We start from the raw sequence: 26,973 nt of genomic DNA, 5'->3' as shown, positions 1-26,973 counted from the left end.
TTGTGAGGGTATGTCCAAAGGTTATTTTTTATGAAATGGGAGCTCAACACTCTATAAATCAATTTTAATGAAATATACATTTATTTTCTTCAGGTTCTAATCTTGAAATAGGTTCAGATTCTGGGCCTGGAGAAAGATTGGATACACCAACAGCACAAGGTCAATGGGAAATCTTTTCCATTTGAGTCTCTCCCTGAAGCTTGATGACTTGAGGATTTTGATATTTCGTTTACCCTTTCATGTTGCCTGGCTAGGTCCTAGAGGTTCAGGTTTGAACAAGCCTCAATGAAGGCCAATGATTTTCTGAGGACATCTGCAAAGTAACAAGTATTTTGTGATATGGATGCAGAAAGAAACTGATATTATTTCTTAAATATATAAATAATATACCCAATTCTTAGAATGATATATTGAGTACCCTAAACCTCTTTGATGAAAAATTAAAAGAATAGAGTGTTGAATTTTGGAAAGGCTGGATTGTCTATCTCTATTTATTTATTGTCACACTCCATGTCTAATGATATTTTTTCATCTTTTTCATTTGGATGGCCATATCTACATACCATGTGTGAATCACTATCCTGCATGGATACTGCACACAGGAAGTCTTAGATTTAGATGCTTTCAGATACCATACAGGCAAATATATGTGTTTATATATATATATTATATATATATATATTTATATTTATATTATTGTATTAGGGTTCTCTAGAGGGACAGAACTAATAGGAGATAAATACATATATTTATATATATCCTATATGTATATCCTATATGCACACACACAAAAAAATATATATGAGTTTATTAAGGTGTATTAAACTCATATGATCAGAAGGTCCCACAATAGGCCTTCTGAAAACTGAGGAGCAAAGAAGCCAGTCCAAGTCCCAAAGCTGAAGAACTTGGAGTTTGATGTTTGAACCCAGGAAGCATCAAGCACTGGAGAAAGATGTAGACTGGGAGGCTAAGCCAGTCTCGCCTTTTCACGTTTTCTTGCGCGCTTTATATTCTAGCCATGCTGGCAGCTGATTAGATGGTGCCCACCCAGATTAAGGGTGGGTCTGCCTTTTTCAGCCCACTGACTCAAATGGTAACCTCCTTTGGTAACACCCTCACAGACACACCCAGGATCAACACTTTGCATCCTTCAATCCAATCAAGTTGACACTCAGTATTAACCATCACAATTATACACACACACACACACATACACACACACATATCAGGCAAAAAATGTCTATTTGGAGGTCACCAAACTTGTTTAGATGCTAGTCCTTATTCAACACCAGTCCTTAGATTTATGAAGAATTGAAGAATAAAGAAAATGTTGGAAATGATGGGCCCTAGAGAGACTGTGCCCAATCTGAGGGATGGGCTGCTGCTAGTTAACTCAGCTAATTATATCTTGTGGGGCTGAAGACCAGAGATTTTGTTTCTTTTTGGTGTGAAAAAGAAGCTGTATTTCCCAATTCTAAAGTAAAACGTTTTAATTTTTGAAGAAATATTTTAAAATAACCCCTCATTGGCCAAATATGACATGTTTTTAGGCCAGACTTGCACCATGGGACATTGATTGGTGACCCCTGTTGGAATCTTCATGTGGAGAAGCATCTCACCTGCTTTATTCACTGCTGCATCACTGCAATTAACAAAGTGAGCAGAACATGGAAGATGCTCAGTAAACAACTGCTGAATGAATGAACAAATGAGTAAATTATGATGTGAAGGGACTCCTGCATAAAGTTTAATCTTAAGTGGAGTCAGGATATTAATTTATGTATCAGTTAGCATTGCTGCATAACAAACCACTCCAAAATTTGGTGGCTTAATGGAGCAACCGGTTATTTGCTCATGATTCTGCAATATGGCAAATTAGGCAAGTGCTATGGTCTGAATGCATTCCCCAAAGTGTCTTGAAACTTAATGGCCAGTGTGATAGTATTAATAGGTGAGGCCTTTGAGGAGGTAATTAAGTCATGAGGACAAAGCCCTCATGGATAGGATTAGAGTTCCTATAAAAGGCCTTGAGGGGAGTGGGTTAGCAATCTTCTGCTCTTCCTCCATGTGAGAACATGGAATTGGAGTCACTATCTTGGAAGCACAGAGCCAAGTCCTTCACCAGACACCAAACTTCCTGGTGCCTTGACCTTGGATTTCCCAGCCTTCAGAACCGTGAGGAAATAATCTGTTGTTCTTTATAAATGACCCAGTCTCATGCATTTTGTTTTAGCATCACAAATGGACTGAGACAGCATGACTCAGCTGGAACAGCTTATGGCAGTGTTATGTGGTATTTGATGGGATTATTTCTGCATTTATCATCAGATGGCAGATTCTCTAAAAGCTGGCTACTCTCGGATACCCTATTCACAGGGCTGGGGCTATCAGCTGAAAGGCTTCCACATGACCTCTCCATCATAATAGAATTTACATGGCAAGTGAGCTTTAAAAGGGTGTGCAAGCACTTACCAAGCCTCTATTTGCATCACATTTGATAACCTTCTCCATGGGCCAAAGCAAGTCATATGGCTGACTACTGATTCAGTGTGGAAGGGGGTTGCACAAGAGTGTGAATACCAAAAATTGTTATTTGTTGAGGGTGATTTATGTATTAATTCACTATACTGGGTAATAGTATCTTTAAAAAAAGAAAGCATACTACCATATATCCAATAAATATAGTTTTTAAGGAATTAGGAACAGAATTTCTTTGTAGGCTAAAAAGACACATAATGTCAGCTTCCTCTCTCTCTGGGATAACTCAGCTGTGATGGATGGAAAGCAATGTTTGGTCCATCTATTGCTCTTTTCCAAATAGACTATAAACACTTCTTACCATTTTATTGCAGGTTGTCATATGGCACCAAGCTTTGTTTTGATGCTAATGTCAATGTTGATTTTTATTTATTCTGAAACATTGTCCTCTATGCAAGGAAATAAGACCTCTAACTCATTTTACATAGGTCGTTGAACAGCCAGCAGACAGTAATGACCCTCTATTGACCTCATCAGGGAGGACTTGAACTGATAAACTATGGGTGAAGGATTATTTATCCAATTAGTATGGGAATACTTATTTCTATATCTAAAGAGTATATTTCACCCCATATGAGCTACATTAAATACATGTACTTTTTTGTAGACATAATGGAAAGACTTTGTGTTTTCTCTTCCCAGTATAATGAAGAATTTAAGGCCGCACTAAATAAGAGAAGAAAAAAAAATACTAACCCTGATTCGGTTTATGATAGGTAAGGATACCAATTGCCACATATTTATAGCTGGTCATTTATTCAATACATGTTGATTGACTGAGTTGGGCACTAATAATATATAAATAAGAATGCTTTGTCCACATCTTCAATTACGTGGAATCGACACTTACATGAAGAAGCAGTCAGTGGAATAGAGGATAAGTGTTCTGGGGTTTGGAATCTGTTTTCTGTGTACTGACTTTTAAAGCAAATCACTGTTTGATATTGAGCAATTAATTTCACTTTTTGAGCAGACTGGTTTTTAACTGCAAGAGAACATTTATTGTATGCCTATCATATTTTTCATGTGTTCTAATTTAATTTTCACAATACTCTTACAAGAATGACAGTTTTATTTCTGCCTTGTAGATAAATGTATTGGGGCTTAGAAATATTTAAAATTCTGAAGAATAGCACTCAGCTAATAAGTAGCAAAACTGGCATTTGAAACCTAATTTAGTCTGGCTTTAGTGGCTGTCTGGTGTTTATACAACCATCGTTCTTCCCATTGACTGCAGAGATTCTAAGATACTATTAAAAATTCGTCTGGGCCAGGCTCACGCCTATAATCCCAGAACTTTGAGAGGCCGAGGCTGGCAGAATGCCTGAGGTCAGGAGTTTGAGACCGGCCTGGCCAAAATGGGGAAACCCCGTCTCTACTAAAAATACAAAAATTAGCTGGGTGTGGTGGTGGACACCTGCAATCTCAGCTCCTTGGGAGGCTAAGACAGGAGAATCACTTGAACCCAGGAAGCAGAGGTTGCAGCGAGCCTAGATCCCACCATTGCACTCCAGCCTGTGTGACAGAGTGGGACTCCATCTCAAAACAAACAAACAAACAAATTCTTGCCTGATTTAGTCTCATCAACACTGGAACTTGTTCCAGGGTTAATGCAAGTAAATATACCTGATCTAGTTCTGCCTTGGAATCACTGGCTACCAAACAAAAGCTAATAGTATTAGGTATTTTTATTTTATATTAGTACCCCAATATTAGTTATGGTAGGCTAAGTAATGCTGCAGTATCAATATATACCCCTAAATTTTAGTGTCTTAACACAACAAAAGTTGATTTTTTTTTGGCTCACATTACATGACTCACGTGGGTTGCCGATGTGTCTCGTTCAGACAGTTACAAAAGCACCACCATCTTCTAACTGCCCCATGCACAATCCATGGTTTTCTTTCAGAGAAAGAGGAGATGATCCAAGTGCATTTCTAGGTGACTGCTTCAAAGTGACACATACCATTTATGATTATATTTTATCAACTAAAACTGGTTTCAGGTTTTAAACAACTGCAGGATAACAGAGAATTACCGTCATTCGTGTGCTTGGAAAGGGAAAAGAAAAAAGTACTGGTGAATATTAGTTATGCCTGGCTGCCTAAAATCCAAAACATAACCAAAAATAGAATTCTTCTGCTACTTTCCAGAAAGCAAGGAATACGGCAGCCCTTCCTTATCCACTGTTTCACTTTCCGAAGTTTTGGTCACTCATGGTCAATCATGGTCCAAAAATAGGTGAGCACAGTATAATAAAATATATTAAGAGAGACAAAGAGAAGGAAGGAGACAGAGATAGACCACATTTAAATAGCTTTTATTACAGTATATTGTTTTGTTATATTTTATTACTTATTAATATTCCTAATTTAGAAATTAAACATTATCATAAGTAATTATTTAGAGGGGGCACACATAGTATATACAGGGTTTGGTACTATCCTTGGCTTCAAAGATTCACTGGGGATCTTTGAACATATGCCCCACAGATAAGGAGGGACTACTGTATATTCTTTGGTTAGGATAGTGTTCTCAGTCTCTTCTGGGTTAAGACAACAGTTCTCAGTCTTTTTAGAGTTCTAGTCCATTCATTCATGTGAGACGAGGACTTTAATGGGTCTGAGTGCTCTAGGTGGAAACGTTAGCCTGCCTACTAGCTTTCTAATCATAATTGCTCCATGTACCAATCTAGCTATCTTCCTTACAAATTAGATCTGCTACTGTTTACTATGGCTTATTCTGAAATTATTGGAATTGTTATGCTATTCTTGGCTCTAACATTATGTTTTACTCTCTATTGCTATTGGAAATTTGAAGACCTGAGGCCTCTTTCTCTTTTAATAAAATGAAAAATATCTGGTTAAGAAGACTTCTTTGGATAAAGGGGACAGTTGGAAAGCCTTAATTTTTAAAAATGATATATCATCGTATGTAGTCAAATATTTAAAGAGTAGATGTGGCTTCAAATGGAGCTGGATAAAAGGAGTTGAAAAACTTAATTCTGGATTTGTTACAGCCTCTCCATTTCTTGGCTCCATGTCTCCTTTGTTGACAGGCTTTCCTTTTGAGATTGCAAGAAGCCTGCCAGAAGCACTCAGGGCTATGTGCTTCCAAGTTCAACCCCAGTGGGAAATAGTGGAACTTCTCTCAAGTTGCTCCTGTGAAGACCCTGGGATTAATTCTCTTTGGATGACATATGTCATGTTCTAAGAAAGGAACTCTATTTGGTATATCAGCCCACATTCTTCTGCTTTCACCTTTCATTGTTTGCTTTTTTTTTTCTTTTCTTTTCTTTTTTACAGTAGAGGCTGAAAAACAAAATTTTGTATTTATTAGATGTGTTGGCTATATAAAACTGGCACTCAGCATTTATTCTTATTTTCTTCTATCAGGTCTTTTTAAAAAATCCATAGACTGACAAAGTAAAAACTACATTTCTAATTCCTTCACAGCTTGATTTTTAAATGCAAATTAGAGTTTTGCTAATTACATGCATATACCTACCATTGGGAAGGCAGAAGTAAGTTCAACGTGATTTTCCTGCTGCTCTAGGCTGTTTTGTATGCTTGTTTTAAGTATCCTGCCTTGGAGTTATCACTGAGAATTTGCAACAAGAAGCAGTGGTTGGTCAGACTCCACAGTCCGAGGCCCCATATAACCAACTTTCTAGATGGAAGAAGGCAATTGTGATGAGAGTTATGGTGGTGATTGTTTTTCTAATCCTAGCTTCCTGACTCCTGCTTTACAAACCTACCCATGGCCAGGGTGATCTTTGCTTTAAACTTGCAGCTCCAGCAGACATATCTAAGTTCTGCACAGAACATTATATAATCTGTATAGACACAGGTAAGAGCAAACAAATGGACCAAAAAATGACCATACAGAAGAAGGGCAGTTTTTCTCACATAGCACAGTGACTAAGTATACAGGCTGAGCAATGCACATTACAGTTCAAATTCTAGGTCCACCATTAAGTTGTATAAATGTAGACAAATTGTGAAAAAACTTATCAATTTTAATTTTCTTTTCTGAAAAATTAGCATAACATTATGAGGTTTGAAAATTGTAGGAAAGTTGACATAAAACAATGTATGCAATATTTTGCCCTCTCCATCCACTGAAAAACACCCACTAGCATCCTCTTATCTGACTTCCTCAATGCTTTCTCACCTGTGGTCAGTTAACACAAGGTACTGATCTTCAGCTACAAGGCAGGGCTTCCTCTTGTCACTTTCTGTTTGCCTGCCCACTTTGTGGTTGTTCTCCTTCCTCTTTAGCCCTATATGGCCGCCTTTCCAAGGTTTAGAGGTTCATTTTGATTGTGGTTTTCTTGTAAATGCTTCATGGAATCAGAATACCTTTCTTAAGAGAAAACATTTTCAGGAATACAATCACTAGGAGGTATTCAGTCCATAATTTGGATGGTCATAGAATTTGGAGCTATTCTTGCCTGTCAGGGAATGATGTGCTATTATCAAAGCAGGTAATTTTCAAAGGGAGAAACCTGCATAACCTGAAGATTTAAGAGCACTCTGGCTTGCTGTTTCTGAGGATAATTTTTTTCTGATCAGCTCCTCTCTAGCCTTTAGCTTTGGGTGAGGTAATCACATTTTGTTGCCTTTATTCATTTGGAAGGTTCTTGCTATTTCAATTTATCTGAACCCATTTAAACAGTAAAAATGGAAACTCTTCCAAATAAATTTAATTCCAATTACTCTGACTCTTTTGCATCTTCTGGCTGTAATTTAAAGCATTTTTCCAAACAGTCATATTTAAAAGGTGATAATTTCACTTGACAGCTGGAGAAACTAGGATCATTAAAAGGAAACATAATTAACATTATTTCCAATTCAACCTATCTTTTCTCTGTGTTTTCAGAACACTAGCACTGTTCTTGGCTGTTTTGTAGGATCCTTTTCTTGCTGCATGACAAAGGATTCAATTTATTTATTCCTTCAGTCGATAAACAGTTACTGAGCATCTGCTATCTTCCAGGCCCAAGCTAAGTCTTAGTGACAGAAATATTAAAAAGATATGGTCTCGCCTCCCATCTCTCTTTTTGTAATCAGATTTGATGTAAGAAAACAAAAGGAAGGAATGAAATGAGGAGAAAAAGAAGTTATACAATGAGAATAAAAGGAAAGAAAAGATGGAAAAATAATAAAAAGGAAATCAAGGGAGTTTGGGAGATGCAGAGGGGAAAGTTTGAGAAGAGATGAAGGAGAAAAAGGCAAGTACAAGAATGGGAGCAGAAAAAGACATAAAAATTTAGAAATACGGTCATATTGAAATTTATATACTGCTATTCCCATATGCATGCATGTAATTTTATGTATTTTCTAGAACTCAAATAACTTGGTAATAAGCCCTTTCTTCAGTTCCACTGATGTCAGCAAAAACATTTAATCTTGCCAGTCATCAGATATTCCATCTCTTCTAATTTAAGTCGAAGACTTTCTCCAGGTTAATTCTGGCTATCTGTAACTTGTTTTTTTAACTTCCCTCCTCCTTTCTCTTCTCCCAGAGTGTTATGCGGGATGCTTATGTGACATTTCAGATGCAGATCTCTAGTCTGAACCCTGACTCTAGGTACTTGCTGTTTCTGCTGGTGATATAAGTGGTCTTTCATGTACTAGTAATGGCCTCTCACCTTGAAGTCCTCTGTGGCAGACAGAACAATGGCTTCTTGAAGATGTCCATGTCTACTCCCTAGAGACTGTGATTACATTACATTACATGGCAAAGGGGAATTAAGGTTGCAAATGGAATCAAGGCTGCTAATCAGTTGACCTTGAGATGGCAATATTATCATGGAGTATCAAGGTGGGCCTAATATAATCATAAGCATCCTTAAAAGTGGAAGAAGAAGACAGAAAGGAGAATCTAAGAGAGAGATATGGTTATATAAGGATGGCAAGAGTAATGTCATGTTGCTGGCTTTAAAGATGTTAGGAGACCACTACTCAAGAAATGTAGCAGGGATACTGAAAAGGGTAAGAACAGAGATGTGCTCTTAGAGGGAGAAGTGCAGTCTTATGGATGTCTTGATTTTAGCACCATAAGACCATTGTCACATGCATAACCACTCATTGGGGTGCATAGGAAGTCTTGGGTCTTGTGTACACATTTGACAGCCACGAGGAACTAGGAAAGAAACCTCAACCCTCTTTCAGCCCAAACAAGCAGTTGCACCATTTCAACTTTCCAGGGGTCACTCTATGTGGGTATAGAACTCCTGAAAAGTGTTCCCCAAAGGATTCCAAAAGGAAAGAAGGAAGAATCCTCCCTCTTCTTGTAGGCTGTATCTTTAAGTAAGGCATAATGAAGCCTTGCTCCCAACTCTGGAAAAAGCTGAGTTTAGCTGTGCTGGTTCCATTTCAGTGAGTATCTTAGTTCATCTTATATGGCTGTAACAGAATACCACAGACTGGGTAATTTATAGACTAAAAGTTTATTCAGCTCACAGTTCTGGAGGCTGGGAAGTTCAAAAGCATGGTGCTGGCATCTGGCAAGGGCCATCCCATGGTAGAAGACAGAAGGCAGAAGTGAGCCCACAAGACAGAGTGTGAGGCGTAGATTTAATTTTATAATAAACTGCTCTTATGATAACTAACCCACTCCCATCATTATGACATTAATTTATTCATGTGGGTCTACCCTCATGACCTAATCACCTCTTAATTAGACCCCATCTTCCAGCACTATAGCATGAGGATTAAATTCCCAATACACGAATTTGAGGGGCATATTCAAACCACTGGAGGGAGTCAGGCAGCAACTTCACTCCACTGTGTGCCCTAAGACTCTCCAAACATTTCCACCCAAGCCCAGAAATGGCTTTTGTCTATCTCGTGTAAAGGAAACTTGCCTCAGGTCATATCCTCCATCCTCCCTATCCTAAAGTTCATAGTAAGATGCTCCTACCTTAATTAGCTGACCTGTGTTCCTTGAAGTTTAAAAGAAAGCGTTTGAATTTTAGAAAACTAGTTTCTCAAAAGAGTCTGACTCTAACAAGCAAAAGCCCCTGCCTGCACAGTGTTGGCTTTTGAATGCATTTCAAGAGCCTGTTTTTAAAAGGAGAAGACTGAATAACTTTCCCTTTTTCTCATCTTGGTTTTCCACCTCCCCTGGAGCAATAGGTGCCTCAGCTTCAAGAGGCTCTCTTGCCCTTGAATGATTTTGTACTCCCTCTTCTTTTTTTCCAGAAGTTTCCCTTTCCTTTTTCACAGAGCTACTTGTTTTGTTCCTCAAGTTCCTCAAGACTTAGTTGATTCTTTGTGTTGTGAGGAAAGAACTTTCTGTCTCCTGCCATGACTTGAGCTGAGCCAGGCAACCCTTCTGTGCAGTTTATACCTGGTACCTCCTGCAATTGTAGCTCCTGTCCCCTGATACTCTAACATTCTGCTATCAGCTAATTTCCTTGCCTTTCCCATGACTCAGATTTTCTATGAAATGGACTTGTTAAAGGTAAATTTCAGTGTTTATGAACAGGCCTGCAAATGCTATCACATTTATCTTCCCCACTCAGTTTAGAACTGAAATGCATGAGCATTCATAGATAATTGCAAGTGTCACACTGCTCTCCCTTCTGGCCATAAAACTTGGGCTCCAACCTTTCAACTATGCTTCTGTTCTTTCATCACAAACACTTCAGGAAAACAAACAAATATAGCTGCTAAACTGTCCCAGGTTAATAGCATGCCAAGGTTAATAGACTAATGTGACTAACTGAGCCCTCCAATTAGAGGGCTAGAGAGAGTTGCACACCACCATTCTCCTTTCCATTTCTTCTTCTGCATTTAAACTGAAATAATTTTATACAGTTTTTCACCAAGGGTGCACATGCACACACACATTCTCTTTCTCTCCAATGCTCCTTCTTTCTCCTGTATAAACACACTCTCAAATATTTTCACAAACATGCACTAATTCTCAAACACTCTATTACCTACAACTTCTTTCATTTCTTCTCTTGATCAAATATAAAAGGAAATTTGCACATGCCTCTCTATGCCTCTTTTCAAACCCCTTCCCTTTATTTAGATTTCTCCAATTTTTTTGTTTCTTCTGCATTTCCTTCTCCTCTGACCTGACCCTGCTTCCATGTCTGAGACTCACCAAGAATAGTGAGAGATGTGGACGGTTATTGGTGTATTGCAGGTGTAAATGATTGGAAACAGACATTTGAGAACAGCAGCTATGTATGCTGGACTTTACCCTAGGGCCTGAGGAGGTTATATAAATAGGATTTGAAGGAGGAAATTGTTCGGATTTGAGTTTTATGAAATCATTTTGACAGTTGGTTGGGTCATGAACTAGAGGAGGGATATTATTGGAATCAAGGACACAAGGCTTGAGACAAGAATCACAGAGACTTATCTCAAGTGTGGACAGTGGCTGTGGAAAGGAGAGGAGGGTTTGAGACTGAGTTAGGGGATACAATGGACATAATTATTTCCTTTCCATAGTGGTGACAAAATGAGACACAGTAAGTGTGAAAGCATGGACAGTATGTAATTTTAACTAGCAGAAAGTCTTCATTAAGTGTTAAGTGTTCCTGGAAGCAGTTGGCTTCCTAGAAAAATAGCCTGCAAGGCTAAAAGTTAGATGTGTGTACTTGACAAATTCATAAAGGAGAAATGATGGATTGTGAACTCGGATTTTCAATGCATCTGTGAAGAGTTTTCTTTTCCTGTTTTTTTTTTTTTTTTTTTTTTTTTTTTTTTTTTTTTGCGTCTGACTAAAACTATTCATTATTCTGAAGATGAAAAACATCTTGTCAGCGTGTGGAGGAAAATTACCTCCCAGAGAATTCCGGAACATTCTTAGACAAATTTTCTTAAGATCAACTCCATATGCACTATAACTTCAAGTGATGGAAGGGCACAGTACAGGAGAAGTAGAGGTCATGTTATTTAAGAGTTATAGAAACAATGGCTGACATGACAATTCCCAATTAGCTAACAGGTAAATATTTTTTAACTTCAGCTGCTGGATCCACAGAGGTGTTTTACTAGGAAACCAGAAGCAGGTATTTTACCTCCTAAATAATAAAGTATAAACTTTAAATGCAGCATTCTGCCTGGATGATGACTTTGCTCTGCATATGACAAGAAAGAACTCTAGGTTCACACTCACGATCTGGGATAGGACACTTTCGGAGGAGGTTTAGCTAAGGAGATCTCTGTCTTCCAAACCTCTCTGTCTTGCACAAGTTTATGTAATAACAATGATTAATACAAATAAAATAGTAGATTCTGAGTTGTGTTTTGGAATAAAGTTAATAAGGCTGTGTGCTTCCAAGAAAGAAATTTGTAAAGTGACAGACAGGGACACCAAGGACTCTAGTTACAGCATGCCCTAGAAACCGTCTGAGGAGAAAAGATATGGTCTCAGACAAGATAGTTCCTCCTCAAGATGCCTGACTAACTTTCCCCAGTGCCCAGGTGAGAAAGGGTTAGAAGTTAACCAGGCTTCCTTATTATAGTCACACACACGCTTCATATTATTATTACACCGGTGAGATACGTTATTTGAGATATGTGGGGTTAAGGGAACTATATATCTATACATTATTAATATTGGCCTAAGTGTATATATTTTAAAGTAGAATGTTAGTACCTGTCCATTAGCTGTAGTAGGCTACAGTATGCTTGCTCTGGCCAGCAAGAGCCAATTGTGCACCTCTCTACTCAACTTCCAGTTAAGTGAAGTCAAACTGGTTACTCAAAATTGGCCATGAAGAGAGTATTTCACCTCTGAATTCCGCAAATCAATCAAGGCTTTTTTTTTTTTTTTTTTTTTTTTTTTTTTGAGTGTCAATCATTAAACACTTACAAGTACATCACTGCGTGCTGATGTTTCTCAGCATAATATCTCTGAATCCCTTTCACCCAGCACAAAGCCTGGTCTAATACGTGTGATACATGTCTGTTAAATGAGTGCACAGAGAAAGAGGAGGAGCTATTTGGAAGAACAAGAAGAGAGTCTTCAAGACAAATTTTTAAGCAGAGAAACTTGAGTTTTGAGGCATGTGTAAGAAAAAAAAGGGGGGTATACCTGGGAACAGATAGTGAGAAAGCCTTTCAGAGAGATAGGAGGCTCAGGAAAGTGAAGGACATGAGGAATTAGAAGAGTTATTACAGAGTTGAAAATGAGTTGAATACAGATTTTAACAGTGGCAGAAGATTAAGACCCAGGGTTTGATGACAGATGGATCTGAAAAAGCCATCACTGATAATCCCCAGTTCTAGTCAATGCCTTAAATCATCAAAGGTGAACAGAGAGGAGACAAAGTAGGTCTCCCTGCTTCACAATGATGCTGTCAGAAGTGAGGCTGTTGCTATCACATCTCATATTAACTTCAGATAAACTTTTCTTTTTTGAGAAAACACAGAAAGACTAATTTTGGAAGTCTTCTGTTTCTGATTTAATGTCAACAAAGTGACTTGATACTGTGCAAACTCTTGTGAGTTATAAAGATCCAGTGAGCAATTTTCCTTATATTCCATGTTGTCAAGTGAGCCACAGTGAGGACCACCTCCAGAGACTTGCAACTGACCTGCAGCCATTCCCAGGCACATGACTAGGTGAAAGCATGCACCTGCCATTCTTGTGTTTCACTCAAAAAGAACCATGGATGCTGTGTCAGCTTCCGTAAAACTGGTAAAGAAATGATATGCCAAACACCTATCCCCAAAATGTTATGGATGATGAAAGCTTCTGGGATAAAGAGGAAAAATAAAAATTCCAGTCCAACACAGTTTTAGGACCAGAACACTAGAGATCTCCTTCAACATTCTTTCTATACAATGAAGGAAAAAGAGGATAAGACATATAATTTTATTTGAAAATATTGACCAAAATGAGGTCTCCTTCTCTCCCCTCAAGCCACACACATAATTATGATGTTATCCTTTATACCCCTAATGGGATGCAGTGAAATCAGCTGCATAGTGGTTAGTGCCTGGCCTTTGGAATCATAATTACTTGAATCTGAGTACCAACTTCACATTTTCTCTGGGCAACATTGCAGACATTGTATAACCTCATTGAGTCTTAGTTTCCTCACTTAAAATTTGGGGATAACAGGGTCTGCTTGACAGTGTTATTTTGAGGATTAAATGAGATGAATAAGCAGAGTGCTTAGCGCAATCCAGAGCATGTGGTGAGAGGAGCTCAGTGTATGTTAATTATTGATTTTGTTGCTGTGATGTGATGACGATGATTTTATTTTAACTTAATCTTTGGATAATATTTTAACAGTTCAAACATTTTCACAAATGGCAAAGATTGTGTGTGTGTGTGTGTGTGTGCATATGATTACAATTTATAAGATCACAGGAGATAATATGCTTTCAATGTATTTCAAGTGATGTTTGACAGTCTTGACACTCCAAGATGTTAGCTTTTCTCTGTGGAAATATTGCAATTTAATGAATAGCTTATGATTTTTAACCAGGCCCGCTCTGTCATTGGACCCAGGTGAAGTTTTATGGGAGAGAATGTCACTAAGTGTTGTAATAAAATCTAACATTTGTCACCTAATAATTAAACAGATTAATCACTTTGACCACCAAAGCAGTTGACCACCACGACTACAAAGCATTAAGACTTAGCAATTCATGATTAAAATCAGGAGGGCTGTAAAAATCAGTGTCTGTGAATGTTCCAAAGAGGACTCACTCAGCTCTGTAATATGGACCTCCCCATGGGTTCTGGACCATAGTCATCCATCACGGGCTGTTCATGCACTGCAGGAAGCAGCCACCAGAAAGGAGATGCAAAGCTCCAGTGGTTGCAAAGACACAGTCTGAATGACAAATGTCTTGTGGTGACAACCTCCAGCTCTTGGGGTTGCTATTCACTGCCCATTAAATGGTCTCCTCATTCTCACTCTTGGCCAACTCCAATTCATCCTCCACACAGGAGCCAGAGCGATCTTTTAAAAAGGTGATTGGATCTTGCTATTCCTTTGCTTGAAGCCATCTGATGAACTTCCACCAGGCTTTGAAGTAAATCCAAATCCTTTACATTGGCCTTCAAGGCCCAGCATGCTCTGTCTCTGCTTACCTCTCCAGCCTCATCTCAGACCTCCCTACCCTCTGCCCTCCAGTCATCAATTGTTCTCTCAGAGCCTCAGACACTACTCTCTCCTTCTCCCTTCAAATCTCACAGCCTTTGTACTCACTGTTCCTTGGGCCTGGATCGCTCTGCTCTGGCTCTTTGTGTGCCTGGCCCCTGCTCATTCTTCAGATCTCAGCTCAAATGTCATCTCCGCAGTGAGGGGCAGCAGCTGTTCCTCTGAGTATACTACGTTCCTGTTTCTTTCCTTCACAGCAGCTCATGTTAAAAAATTATCTGTTTACTTGGTTATCACCTGCTTATGACAGCTCTAAGAGGAAGGGACTTGTTCTGTTTTGTTTGCCATCCTACATTCAAGGTATTTCAGCACCTGATACTTGCTAGGTAATCCACAAACTAATAACTGTCAGTCTTGATGATATAACGAATATGTATTGAGCACATACTGTGAGTCAGGGCCTGAGCTGAGTGCTGCACATGTATTTTCTTGTTTATTCCTTACACCAAGGTGATAATGGCTGCTAATATGATATCTGTTTATAGATAGGGAGATAGAGGCAAAGGATGTTTATGTATTGAATCTGATGTCACACAGCCACTGATGACAGAACAGGATTCAAATTCAGGCAGAGTTTAGCCTCTTAATCTTTACCTTGTGATTGCATAAATGAGTAAAAAGTTCTTTGCCACACTCGATCAATTGACTCCTGCTGGGTCTCTGAGACTTGTTCAAGCCTCAGTCATTCAGTGTCAGACCCCTCCACTCCATCTGAAATGGTGTCTCTGTTGTCATTCTTGTCGCTCTAAACTTACTTCAAATAGAGCATTTGCCACACTACTTTGAGATGGAGAAGTTCCTTGTCTCCCCCACTTTATCTAGAATTCCATTGTGGAGACTGGGTCAGTTTCATTCACTTTCTCTTCTATCTATCTTCTATATAATAAATAAATATGAAATACATACTGTATTCCAATCTTTTTCTATAGGCCGGGAATATGACAATAAACAAGACAGATGAATTCCCTGCTTCATGGATCTTCTCATTTATTGGGTAGGAAGTAAGACACTAATAATGTAGATAATTTAACAAATATAAAGTGTTACACATAGTGATAAATAGCATGAAAACAAATAAAACAGGGGAATAAGAATAAGAGGGGTTAGGAGACAAGACAGGGACTTACTGCAGACAGCATGGTCAGGGAGGGCTTTCCTGCAGACGTGATGTTTGAGCAAAGACCTGAATTTAAGAAGATCTGGGAGAAAGTGTTCCCAGAAGAGGACACAGCTAGTATCCCAGGTGTAGGACACAGCATTGAGGATCTAAGAAGAGAATAAACTAGACTTATTCCAAGGACAGAAAGCAAATGTACCAGGCCCAGGTTGTGTGTTAATCAGATCTATTCAGCCCTGCGTGTCCTTGGCCTCAGCCACCTGCCTGGCATCTCAGCCCCTAAAATGGTTTCTGTGGTCCTCAGTCACCAAGCCCTGTGGGGTGAACCTGTGCCAGCATACCTCTTTTCTTTATACCAGCAGACGTTGAGCCTCCTGAGCAGGGTCTCTTTTGAGCCAGCTGAAACAGAGCTGCTGCAGTCCCTGCATTGAAACCAGTGAAGCCAAAAGAGACTCAGTTTCCTCACTGGCTATTCAAGGTATCTGAATTATACAATTCAGAAGTTAATGGGAGTCAATACTCTGCAAGGAAGACTCTGACCTATTAGAGACAGAAGACAAGAGGGAACCAGCCAATTACTCATTCACCCTTTCTTTTTTAAACAAGCTCTAAGACAGGCCTTTGTTTTCATATGAGATGTCCAAGAGCCTGAGTAAGGAGCAACATTTGTTGTAGTGCTGTGGGCAGTGGGCAGCTTGAGTTGCTCTCCTTTCTTTCCCATTGCATATCCTGTATTTTTCTTACTCTTGCTTCCCTGGGATGAAACACTCAAATAAAGAATTGATGTATAAGATTTTGCCTCTGACTCTATTTTCTAAGGAGCTGGAATCAACACGGAAAAATCAGTCTAACTGGAGCATAACGAATGAGAGGAGGTAGGAGATAATGCTGAAAAGATGAATAGGTTGGATCCTATAGGGTCTCATAGGCCAGAACAAGAGGTTTAGACTTTATTCTAACGCAGTCCATGGGGAGGGGATAACATAATATAATTTACATATATATGCAAGTTATATCAGATATAATTTACATATATCTGTAATAGTGTGTCACTAACAGAGCCTCTGCTGTGTATTAAGCATTTGATACCTGCTTGATGATTGATTGCATGGATGCATGTCCCCTCTAACAGGTTTTATTCTAGTCAGTCTGGCTCAAACCATTGATCTTAGACTATTGGCCCACCACCCATTAATAAATGCTTGTGGTAGACTCAAACAGCATATGCACTTTTTTATTTCACCTTTTGGACTTTTCTTTCATAAACTTCCCTTTGTCTTGTAACCTCCATCCCCTCCCCTTTGGCACCATTTTTTTTAAATTGAATTTGAGTTCAGAATCTGAACTGTTAACTATGATTTAAGAGGTGATTTAGTAAGACTTAGCATTTCTGAAATTATTCTGCAGCTGAATTGAAAAGAGAAATGTTCTTTTTGTCAAAGCAATTAAACTTAGAATATTTTGGAGGTAGTTTCTTGCGTTCTCTCTGCTCACAAGCACTGTGAAGTAGAATCGTGGCCACTTAAATGGTAGAGCTAAGAATTTAAGCCTTTCTGCACAAGCCTTCAGGCCTTTTTCCATTGAGGATAATTGCACATTCTGGAAATTGTCAATCTCAAGGAAGGGTATAATTAATCTTCTATGAGAGCCAGAGTTCAGCCTTGGGTTTATGGGGGATGGTGAAGAGTAGTTGGCAAGTGGAAGGCAGGACACCATGCTCCTTCCCTGCAAATGATGTACCATTCCTATATTCATGGTGAAGTGTTTTATAAATACTCAGAGCTAAAAGAATGAACAGCAGGCAGAATAAACAATTTTATAAATTTTATACTATTATGCATACTAGCCTATTTAATGCATAAGGTCTTGCATAATTTTGAACATTTGTTTCTATCTTTTCCTCTACCTGTCTAAAACCCCCATTTTACTCCTCCCTCAACGATGAAACATGAGACTGGCGAGATGGAAATGGGCCAGCATCCGAGACTGCAGTGCTTGTTAGTATGGTTCTTAAAACACAGTCAATATAAACCAATTCCAAGTTGGAGACAAAAGTTAGTAGGTGAAAAGACCAGAAGCCAATCTCAAGACCAAAGTCTTAAAATGAAGAATGTTAATGAAAGCAAGAATGGAGAATCTGCGGGTGAAATTAATCCAATAAGAGTGCGCAGAGTCAATGAGTAGTGAGTCGGCACAGTTACCTCAAGCATCTTCGAGGGATCTAAGTCTTGCCTGTATCAGTTACTGGGCTCAACTGATGTGTGCATTTGTTGGATTTAATTAATTGAAGTTTCACTTTGGGTGCAAAATCCCTCCAGTCACTCTTGCACCTGAATTCCAGCTTAACAAAACTACTCCCCCTTCCTTAAAATGACAATGTCCTTATGGGAACACTGTTTCTGTCTCTCCCTCTCTGTCTTTCCACCTAGATACATCTTTCTCTAGGCATAAACAGGGTTCTTCCTTCTAGTCTAGTCCTGGTATATTATCATCAATATGAATTTTCTAATAAATGTATGTTGAATTCAATGGTATAAAATGAAACATAATTTATATTTATTTTGTATATATGTACATATGCATGCATCTATATCTCATCTTCTGTCACAATTTGAATCAGTTAAAGTAAATAAATTTGTTTTCCCCAAAATCTTCATCCCTATACTCTACTATTCTTTGCTTGGTTTACTTAGGGTAATATTATTTTGCAGACCACCCAAAATATAGTACCGAACCTGAAAGATGAGTAGTATTTTCAGTATTTGTGAAATACACATATATCATCATTTTCCACATTTATGTGGTTACAAGAATTAAAGCAAATATACAACTTCAATAAAATAGATAATAGATCATGGATAGAACTCTGATTTAATTCATTTTGTAACTTTAAATCTTTGCATGATCAACATCATTTCTGAGACTGACACTTCCTTGTTGGACTCCTTCAAACTCTCTGTCATTCATCTTGAGGCCCAAAATAGACACTCTGTGAGATCAGGCAATGTCATTAATGTGTCTTATTTGAAACTCAGATATTTGAAAGAAATTATATAAATCCAAATATGGGATTTGTGTAAGACCTGAGTTTAAGTCTTGGCTGGAATACTCACTGGTTGTGAAACATTTCTTTCTTGTATTGATTTTTAAAATGCTCATTGAGCACCATTTTATGTCCAAGATCCTGGGGATCCAGCATTGAATGATTGTATGAGTCATATTTGGCCAGGGAAATGGAAATGACGATAGGTGTATCAAACAAGATAAATTTAATATGAAGAGATATTTGGCAGACTTGTTGGAAGGGCTGGAAGATTTTTTTTAAGGTGAGGATTACATTTACCCACAACTGGAGAATTTCAGGAAGCTACTACCATGACCTCAGTATGCTGAATCTAATTTACTGCTACTACTCAAGAACCAACATAGTTGTGTCTCTCCTGCAGTGCTGACGGTCTTCTGATGCTACTGCAACAGCTGCCACTGTTGCTGCAGAAAACTTGCACACACAAGACTGCATTGGTCCACTGTGTCTGCTCTTCTTCAAACAACTTATGACTCTCTCCTATCTTTTAATAACATATCCTTGCCTTCCCATTAGTAGTACCAAAACCAGAAACATGCTGGCAAGAAAGCCTGGGGCACATAGTTTCTACTGCTTCAGCCCTAATGAGACGAGAGTCTAGAAAGAGGGTCACAAGCGGTTCTGAATTGTTAGCAGAAAATATGACATCATTATGGCACCATAATAGTAACAAAATGTTAGACTTCACAGAAAACAACTTAGAATGGCCTGGATGGACAAACAAATAGTTACCCCTAACTAAATTTTCATAGTCTTATTATTCAAATGGTTGTTATGACAGATTTGCAGAATTTGTATGTGAATGTTGCTATTCAACATGAAACAAGCCAAACCCTGAATTTGTGTGCTAGTGAAAACATCCAAGTTATTTGCAAATCCTATCAATAGAATGCCGATAGTACTGCAGTAATATCTCAAATGTTCTCTTAAAAGGATCCCATTCAGTGCTCATGTTTTGTAAACATACCATGAAGTTATTGCTACCGTCTTCCCAATAGTATTAAGTGAAAATATCTTCCAAGAAGGCATAAGAGGAAGAAAAGCAACAAAATACACAATGCCAGTGCTTCACAAAAAATTATAAATCATGCAGACAAAATGACTATTGTTGTGAGCATCATCATGACAAAGGCAAAGATACCATGTTTAAAAATGCAATTTAAGTTTCATAACATGTTATCATTAGTTGTATAACTAAGCAAAAGGCACAAAGGTATGTTCTCATTATTCTCATTGTTTTCTTTACGCCTTTGGATATTGATGCATAGGCATCTACTTCTTGAATCAAAAAATCCAAGAACTGAAGACTCTTCTGGCTCTGCAAATTTGCATATAGACAAACCAAAGACATTCACTATTTTACCCATCCTTTCACCAGCTGCTTCTCCCTCCTTTATAACATAATAGCCACAGTGACTACACGCTCTCTCTACCATCTTTCTCCACCAAACCTTTCTTGGGCAGCTCTCCAATTGGTAGATAACAATTTTAATTATGTTTTTATTGAATTGTATTTTGCTAAGCACTATTTTAACTATCATGTATCTTTAACATATTTTATTTTTGTTTTTATTACAGTATGCAAGGGAGGAAAATGTACTTTGTATTGATATGTACAGTATCAATACACACTACATTTGTATGTGTACAATGTATACTGCACCTGTATTAGTAAATGATAGGCTGGGCACCCACAGCATCTTTCATGAAAGGGAAGGCAAGGACTCTACTCCCAATTTAAAGAAAACACAATGTGGGTTTAAACTATCCCTAAATTGCCATCCAACACAATTTTAGGTACCGATTACATTTGGAAAATGAAGGGTGTTTTTAATAACGAAAATGATAATGAGCTATTTAGATGGAGAAACACAAACTATGAAGAATGGGATCAAACTATTTGAAATAAGACCTGAAAAATAAATGGAGTAGAAAAGGCAAAAGAGGGAGGGGCTCAGAGTCAGGGGCAGTCAAGGGTGAGCCAAGAAATAGCAGATGCTAAGACCATAATCAAGAGAAAATGTTTTCTGCTGCAAGTCCTGGGAAAGGGTAACTATAAGACTGTAGAATAGGAGTGGAAGAGTAGCAAGAGGAAAACTGCTAAGGTAGATACGTAGGAAATAGCTTATAAATCATGTTAAAAAACTCAGGCTTCATCTTAGGTGCAAGAGAATACTCCGGCAGATTAAAGTAGGCAAGTATTGTGGCTGTATTTGGATTCTATGACTAATTTATGTGCGCTGTGTAATCCGGATGAAGGGTACAGGATTGCAATTGTGAAGAACCAATAGCAGGCCATTGCAATAGCTTTGCCAAACCTTTATTTTCCCTAATGGGAAAGTTATATTACTACCGTAAGTATCATTTGTTTTTAACACCTTTCCATCTCTAGTCTTTGCTAAATTTAATATTATTTAGTTTTATCTATGTGTGATATGTGAACTAAGTCACTGATATTTCATCCTTACATATATTTATTCTTTTGTATAAACATAGATATGCAATTTTCTAAAGTTTAATTTAGCTGGCCTAAAATTATGCATTCTAATAACATCCAATTTACACTGAGCACTTACTATGTACAGAGCTTTGGGCTAAGTGCTTAAAATGCAATTTCTCACTGAATTCTCATAAAACCTTTTGGATTGTCATTATGGTTTTTTTCTGGGTGGACAGGCTGGGGCTTAGAGAGGTTGCAGCACTTATTCAAGGATATGGAATTAGTTGCCCATGGACATGAGACACAACCCAAATTTTTTAGACCCTAGGGTCAATTTTTTAGACCCTGGGGTCAAAGTTTTATCCACCAATTGCACATGATTGGGGTCTGTTCTTTCTCTGTGAGTCACAAAACACAGGGACATCACAATACAGGGGAAGAAAGTACCAGAAAAAGCAGAGGCTGATGAAGAAATTAGACTCTGTGAGGACTCTCAGTTCCTCCAACAACAATGAGTAGCAGGTAACATTCCATTCAGTGTAGATTTTCATTTTTCCCTCTGTTAATTCACCATGTACAGATAGAGAAACTGAGATCTAGAGAGCTGCCTAGATTGGCTCAAGTTTATTCCATTAGTCTGTGGTAACATGACCCTCAAGTTCACAAATATTCAACTAAAAAGCCAGTACTATTTCTGCTACATTCATTTATAGATGGAGAAGCTCAAGTGTTTCAGAGGCTTGGCAGTTCTTAGAACCACAGGGGCTGGTCCTGCAGTACTAAGATGCCTGAGATGAGGTCTTCAACTTGATAACCTCACAGTTCTGCGACTTCTGTCTGCACTCCACTTCCTGTTCTTCTTTTGTTTGTTCACTTACTTTTTCTTTGCCCTCTGCAGCAATCACTGCTCTTGGTGATGTAGGTTGTGAGGCTTTCAGGAAATAGAAGGATCTCAGAGCCTTTGAAAATTATTCGCATTATTCTATTTGGGGTCTGAGTCATCTTCCATGGAGGTATATTGAAAATGGATTAAAAGCACATTATTTTATTCAAAGAACAGAATTGCTGATGTCTCCTAAAGAACACAAGACCAACCAAGAATTTACTTTGCATAAGGGCCCAAAATGAAAAGATAATCCTCTAAATGCCCTGATGAGCCTTTGGAAAAGACAGAGTTTTTTGAAGGACTCAAAGGACTTTTGCACAGATTACCATGTTTTTCCCCTCATGATTTTGTTTCTCATTTCATAAAGGAAGAAATAAAGATTCTAAATCATGAGCAAAAAAAGAAACTATATCCAATTCTCTCTAATTCTGCATTCTTTTATTCTCTAACTTATAGCTCTGGCTCTCAAACGTTAAATCCTGTATCAGTAGATAGAGCTGCAGGTGTTAACAACCATTCCTGTAATCCTAAGTGAGTTTAATGTGACTCTTAAATGCCCTTTAGTCCAGATGGTATGTTTCTTTTATTTGGTATTTTAATATGGTAGTATATTTAAAACACAAAGAACTATTTTTAGGCTTATTCGTCATGTCTTTACATCCAGGTATTTAGAAGAAATGTTAATGTGAAGAGGATCATTATCAATCATCCGTTTTTTGTTGTTGCGTACAAAACAAGAGGTGCTGGTATTCATGACTTTATTAGTTACACAATGCTAAGTATAGATTGCTGGATTTATCTATGGAAAATAGACAATATTTGTACCTTCTCAATACTTATAAAATAAATGATACAGCTATAAATTTTACATTTATCATATAAAGAGATGTCAAGTGGGTACATTGGTCCATGAAGAAACTTTTCAAAGGAGTTAGGTAAGTTAAAAATTAGCTTATTGAATATAATACAACCAATAGAAATAATAGCAGCCATAATAACCATTTTTGTTTTCTACGTGTATGGCAATGACCTAGTAATTGCACATATATTATCATACATTTTTCATTCATGCTACAAAGTAACATTAAACTTACTTAACATAAAGGTAAATCAAACCTCTGAGACTCCAGGACACTTGCTCAAAATCACACTCCAGTCAAGTCAAGATGGCACCAGGTCTGTATGAGTTTGAAACCAACATTCTTTCAACAGACTAGTGCTGCTATAGTGCTGCATAGGCTGCTCAGTTGATTCTCTCTCTCTCTCTCTCTCTCTCTTTCTCATACACACACACACCACTACTTATTTAGTGAGACTTTCTCACTTGACAGAAATAAAATGGAAGACTCAGAAAGGAGAAAGAAGACCATAAGGTTGGTTAGTGGTAGTACTAAAATTAGAACCCAGCTGTTTACCTGAGCTCTTTCTTGTCTACCTGTCTGTCACCTATGATATATATATAAATCCAAGCTGATTCCCCAGAAATCTAACCTGGAATGACTGTTTCCTCAATGGTTAGTTTTTTCCCATTCCAAGAATCCTAAGGCTGAGGAGAGGAGACAGAAACACTCCAATGCTGCTGAAGCAGAAGGAAAAGGGGAATCAGAGCCCAGGGACTACAGTTCTGACTCCAGCTCTTTAACCATCTGAACACTTGAGGAGGCACTGAGCCCCATGTGGTTCATCCCTTGTCTAAAAGTCAGGAAGAGAGAACATTCTTACCTACTTGTGGGGTTGTTAGAGAGGTCAAATGAGGTGATAAATGGGTAAGTGCTTTGCAATCTCTGAAGCACTATTGGAGCTGTAACATTCCACAAGCTCAGGACCATTTAAGAGTAACCCTATAGGAATAGTAAACACATTCTGTGACCCTAACCCATTACATTGGCCCATGTGAATTAGGCAAAACTAAGGTGTATATTGTAATTTTGTCTGCTACGCTTGCCTCTCCTTTTATTGCCATAGTGTTTCTTTTAATATCTGTAGCACTTCTTAAACCAGGAGCAGGTGCAGCCTGTGAATATGGGGGTAATAATCGCCTTTTTCTATAGTGGGCAGATGTGAAAGAATAAATGCCCAGTTTCCTATGCTTCAGAGGGACAATTCTGAAGCATACTCTACAAGATTCTTTAGTGAGTATGTGTAGGGTTGAACCCCAGCTACTCACCTCAGTTTCCAACTTAACACCATAATCTTTCTTGACTGTTCCTTTTCTGTTCTCTCAATTACTGTCTCCCGATCTCTGTTTCATGGGATCTCTATCTGTGACAGTTAATTTTATATGTCAACATGACTGGATAATGGGGTGCCCAGCTGTTTGGTTAAGCATGATTTCTCACTGTGTCTGTGAGGATTGTAAACCAAAAAGTATCTCAGGTCTCAATCAATTCAGAGGTTTACTTTATCAAGATTAAAGGTCATGGCCCATGACTCAGCCTCGGTAAGTCCTGAGAACATGTGCCCATGGTGGCTGGGTTACAGAGTGATATTTTACATTTTAAGGAGACAGAAGTTACAGGCAAAGAGACAAACCAACACATGTAAGATATACATTGGTATACATTGACTTGGCTCAGAAAGATAGAACATCTCAAAGGAGAGGGTTGGTTTGGGGGGTGGCTTCCAAGCCATAGGTGGGCTCAAAGATTTTCTAATTGGCAATTGGTTGAAAGAGTTAAACTCTGCCTGAAGAGTTGAAGTCAGCTTGAGTTAAGATAAGCGGGGTTGTAGAAGCCAAAGTTCTCGTTATGTATGTGAAGCCCATAGGTAGCAGACTTCAGAGATAATAAATGCTTAATGGTTCTTACAGGACCTTGAAAGGTGTCAGACTCTCCAGAAAAGACATAATAGGAGAAGATTCTCCACATAATGCAATTTTCTCACTCAAGAGACAGCTGTATTAGTCCCTTCTCACATTGCCATAAAAAAACTACCTGAGACTGGGTAATTTACAAAAAAAAAAAAAAAAAATTAATTGGCTCACAGTTCCACAGGCTGTACAGGAGGTATGGCTGGGTAAGCCTCAGAAGACTTACCATCATGGCAGAAGGGTGAAGGGGAAGCAAGCACATCTTTACATGGCAGCAGGAGAGAGAGAGTAAAGGAGGAAGTGCTATACACCTTCAAACAGCCAGATGTCATAAGAACTTCCTCACTATCATGACAACAGAAAGGGGAAAATCGAAGGCTTTGATCCAATTGCTTCCTACCAGATTCCTTCCCCGACACTGGGGATTACAGTTCAGCATGAGATTTGGGTGGGGAGCCAAATCATAACAGCTTTGCTGTGGCATCACAAAATAAGTAAAAATAATATATTTGGGGTTAAACATTTTGATTTCCTTCAGAGCTTGCTCTCTGTAATGTAATGCTGTACCAGAGTCAGTTTGGAAATGGGTGTCTTATTACTATAGTCCGTTTTTCAGTCTTAACATGTTTTAATGTTAATGCTGGTCAGTTGTGTCTAAATTCCAAAGGGAGGAGGGCATAATGAGGTGTGTCTGACCTCATCTTCTCTTCATGGCCTGAATTAGTTTTTCAGGTTTCACTGGGATTCCCTTGGCCAAGAGAGGTTCTGTTTAGTCAGTTCTGGGGCTTAGAATTTTATTCTTGGTATACAGCCTGTTTCTGGATAACATTAATATTTGAATTAGAAGACCAAGTAAAGCAAATTGCTGTCCTCCCATGTGAGCACACCTTATCTAAACTTGTCTAACCTATTGAATGCCTAAAAAGAATAAAAGGCTGAGTAAGAAAAATATTCCCTCTCTCTGCCTGACTCATCTGGGGTATAGTTATTCTCCTGCCTTCCGACTCTAACTCAGACTGTAACTACCCAGGCTTTTAGTCTTGGACTAGAACTACACCATTTGCTTTTCTGTCTCCAGCTTGCTGACTGCAGATCTGGATTTCTCAGCCTCTGTCATCACATAAACCAAGCCATTAACTAAGACATATGAGTTGATTTTAAGCCCTTTATATTCTATCATCTTTGATTTCTTTTGTTTTAGCAAAAATTTACATAACTTGTACCATGTGCTAGCCACTATAGTGGAGGATGCTGGAATATGACAGTCTTCTCCCCTTAAAGCCCTTGAAGACTAGAAAGGAAGACAGACATAGAAATAGACAATTGCAGTACAGTGTAGTGTGGGCCACAGAAAAGGCAAATCTCCTTTATAATCTCTAGTATAACTCTGGCCTTACCTCTTGGTCTCTGCAGCAGTGTCCATAACTGGCTTCAGACTCCCATTATTAAATTTCTGGTCATGCTTCCTCAGCACAGTCCCCCTCCCCCAGGCTTGGCACACACTTCCAGCCAAGACGTCTTTCCTAATGATATTTCTGGGCTCTTACGCTGATGCAATGACAGCTGTGAAGAATGCTTCATCCCAGAAAGGTCAGGGAACAGCGTAAGCCACAGACTAGCAGCCACTTTGCACAAAGCCCATTGCTGAAACACAGATTTTAACCTTTTGGGTTTCTCTAAAGCTGGCTTCAGTTTCTGCACCCTGCCCAAAGCTGGCAGTGCTGAGGGAAAGGCGAAAATGGGAATTATGATGGGGCAGTCCCTATAACAGACTTCTTATCCTGCCCTGCCAACCTCTGCAAATGTTGCACTGGGTGCTTTGGATCTGTGTCTATTGGACAATGAATGTCTGATTAAAAGTGGCAGTGCTGCAGCTCACAGTACAACAAATGCATAAAAGTGAAGCATGGATATGCTAACCAATGTCTTCCTTCATGCTGTGGGAACAGA

The 26,973-nt window shown here is 38.5% G+C and overlaps 1 long non-coding RNA gene across 1 annotated transcript; it reads right to left on the bottom strand.

Annotated features, from left to right (window-relative positions):
- Positions 1–26,649, bottom strand: LOC110743231. The gene is made up of 3 exons (XR_002521945.2): positions 6,715–26,649; positions 4,363–6,206; positions 1–313 (listed from the first exon to the last, which is right to left on the bottom strand). It is a non-coding gene; the product is annotated as an uncharacterized LOC110743231 (long non-coding RNA).
- Between the last annotated feature and the right edge of the window lie 324 nt (positions 26,650–26,973).

Source organism: Papio anubis, chromosome 3 (genome assembly GCF_008728515.1).
Source record: "Papio anubis isolate 15944 chromosome 3, Panubis1.0, whole genome shotgun sequence".
In the NCBI taxonomy this organism is placed as follows: Eukaryota; Metazoa; Chordata; class Mammalia; order Primates; family Cercopithecidae; genus Papio; species Papio anubis.
Note: the sequence above shows the minus strand (reverse complement) of the source record. Positions and strands in the feature narration are given on the sequence as shown.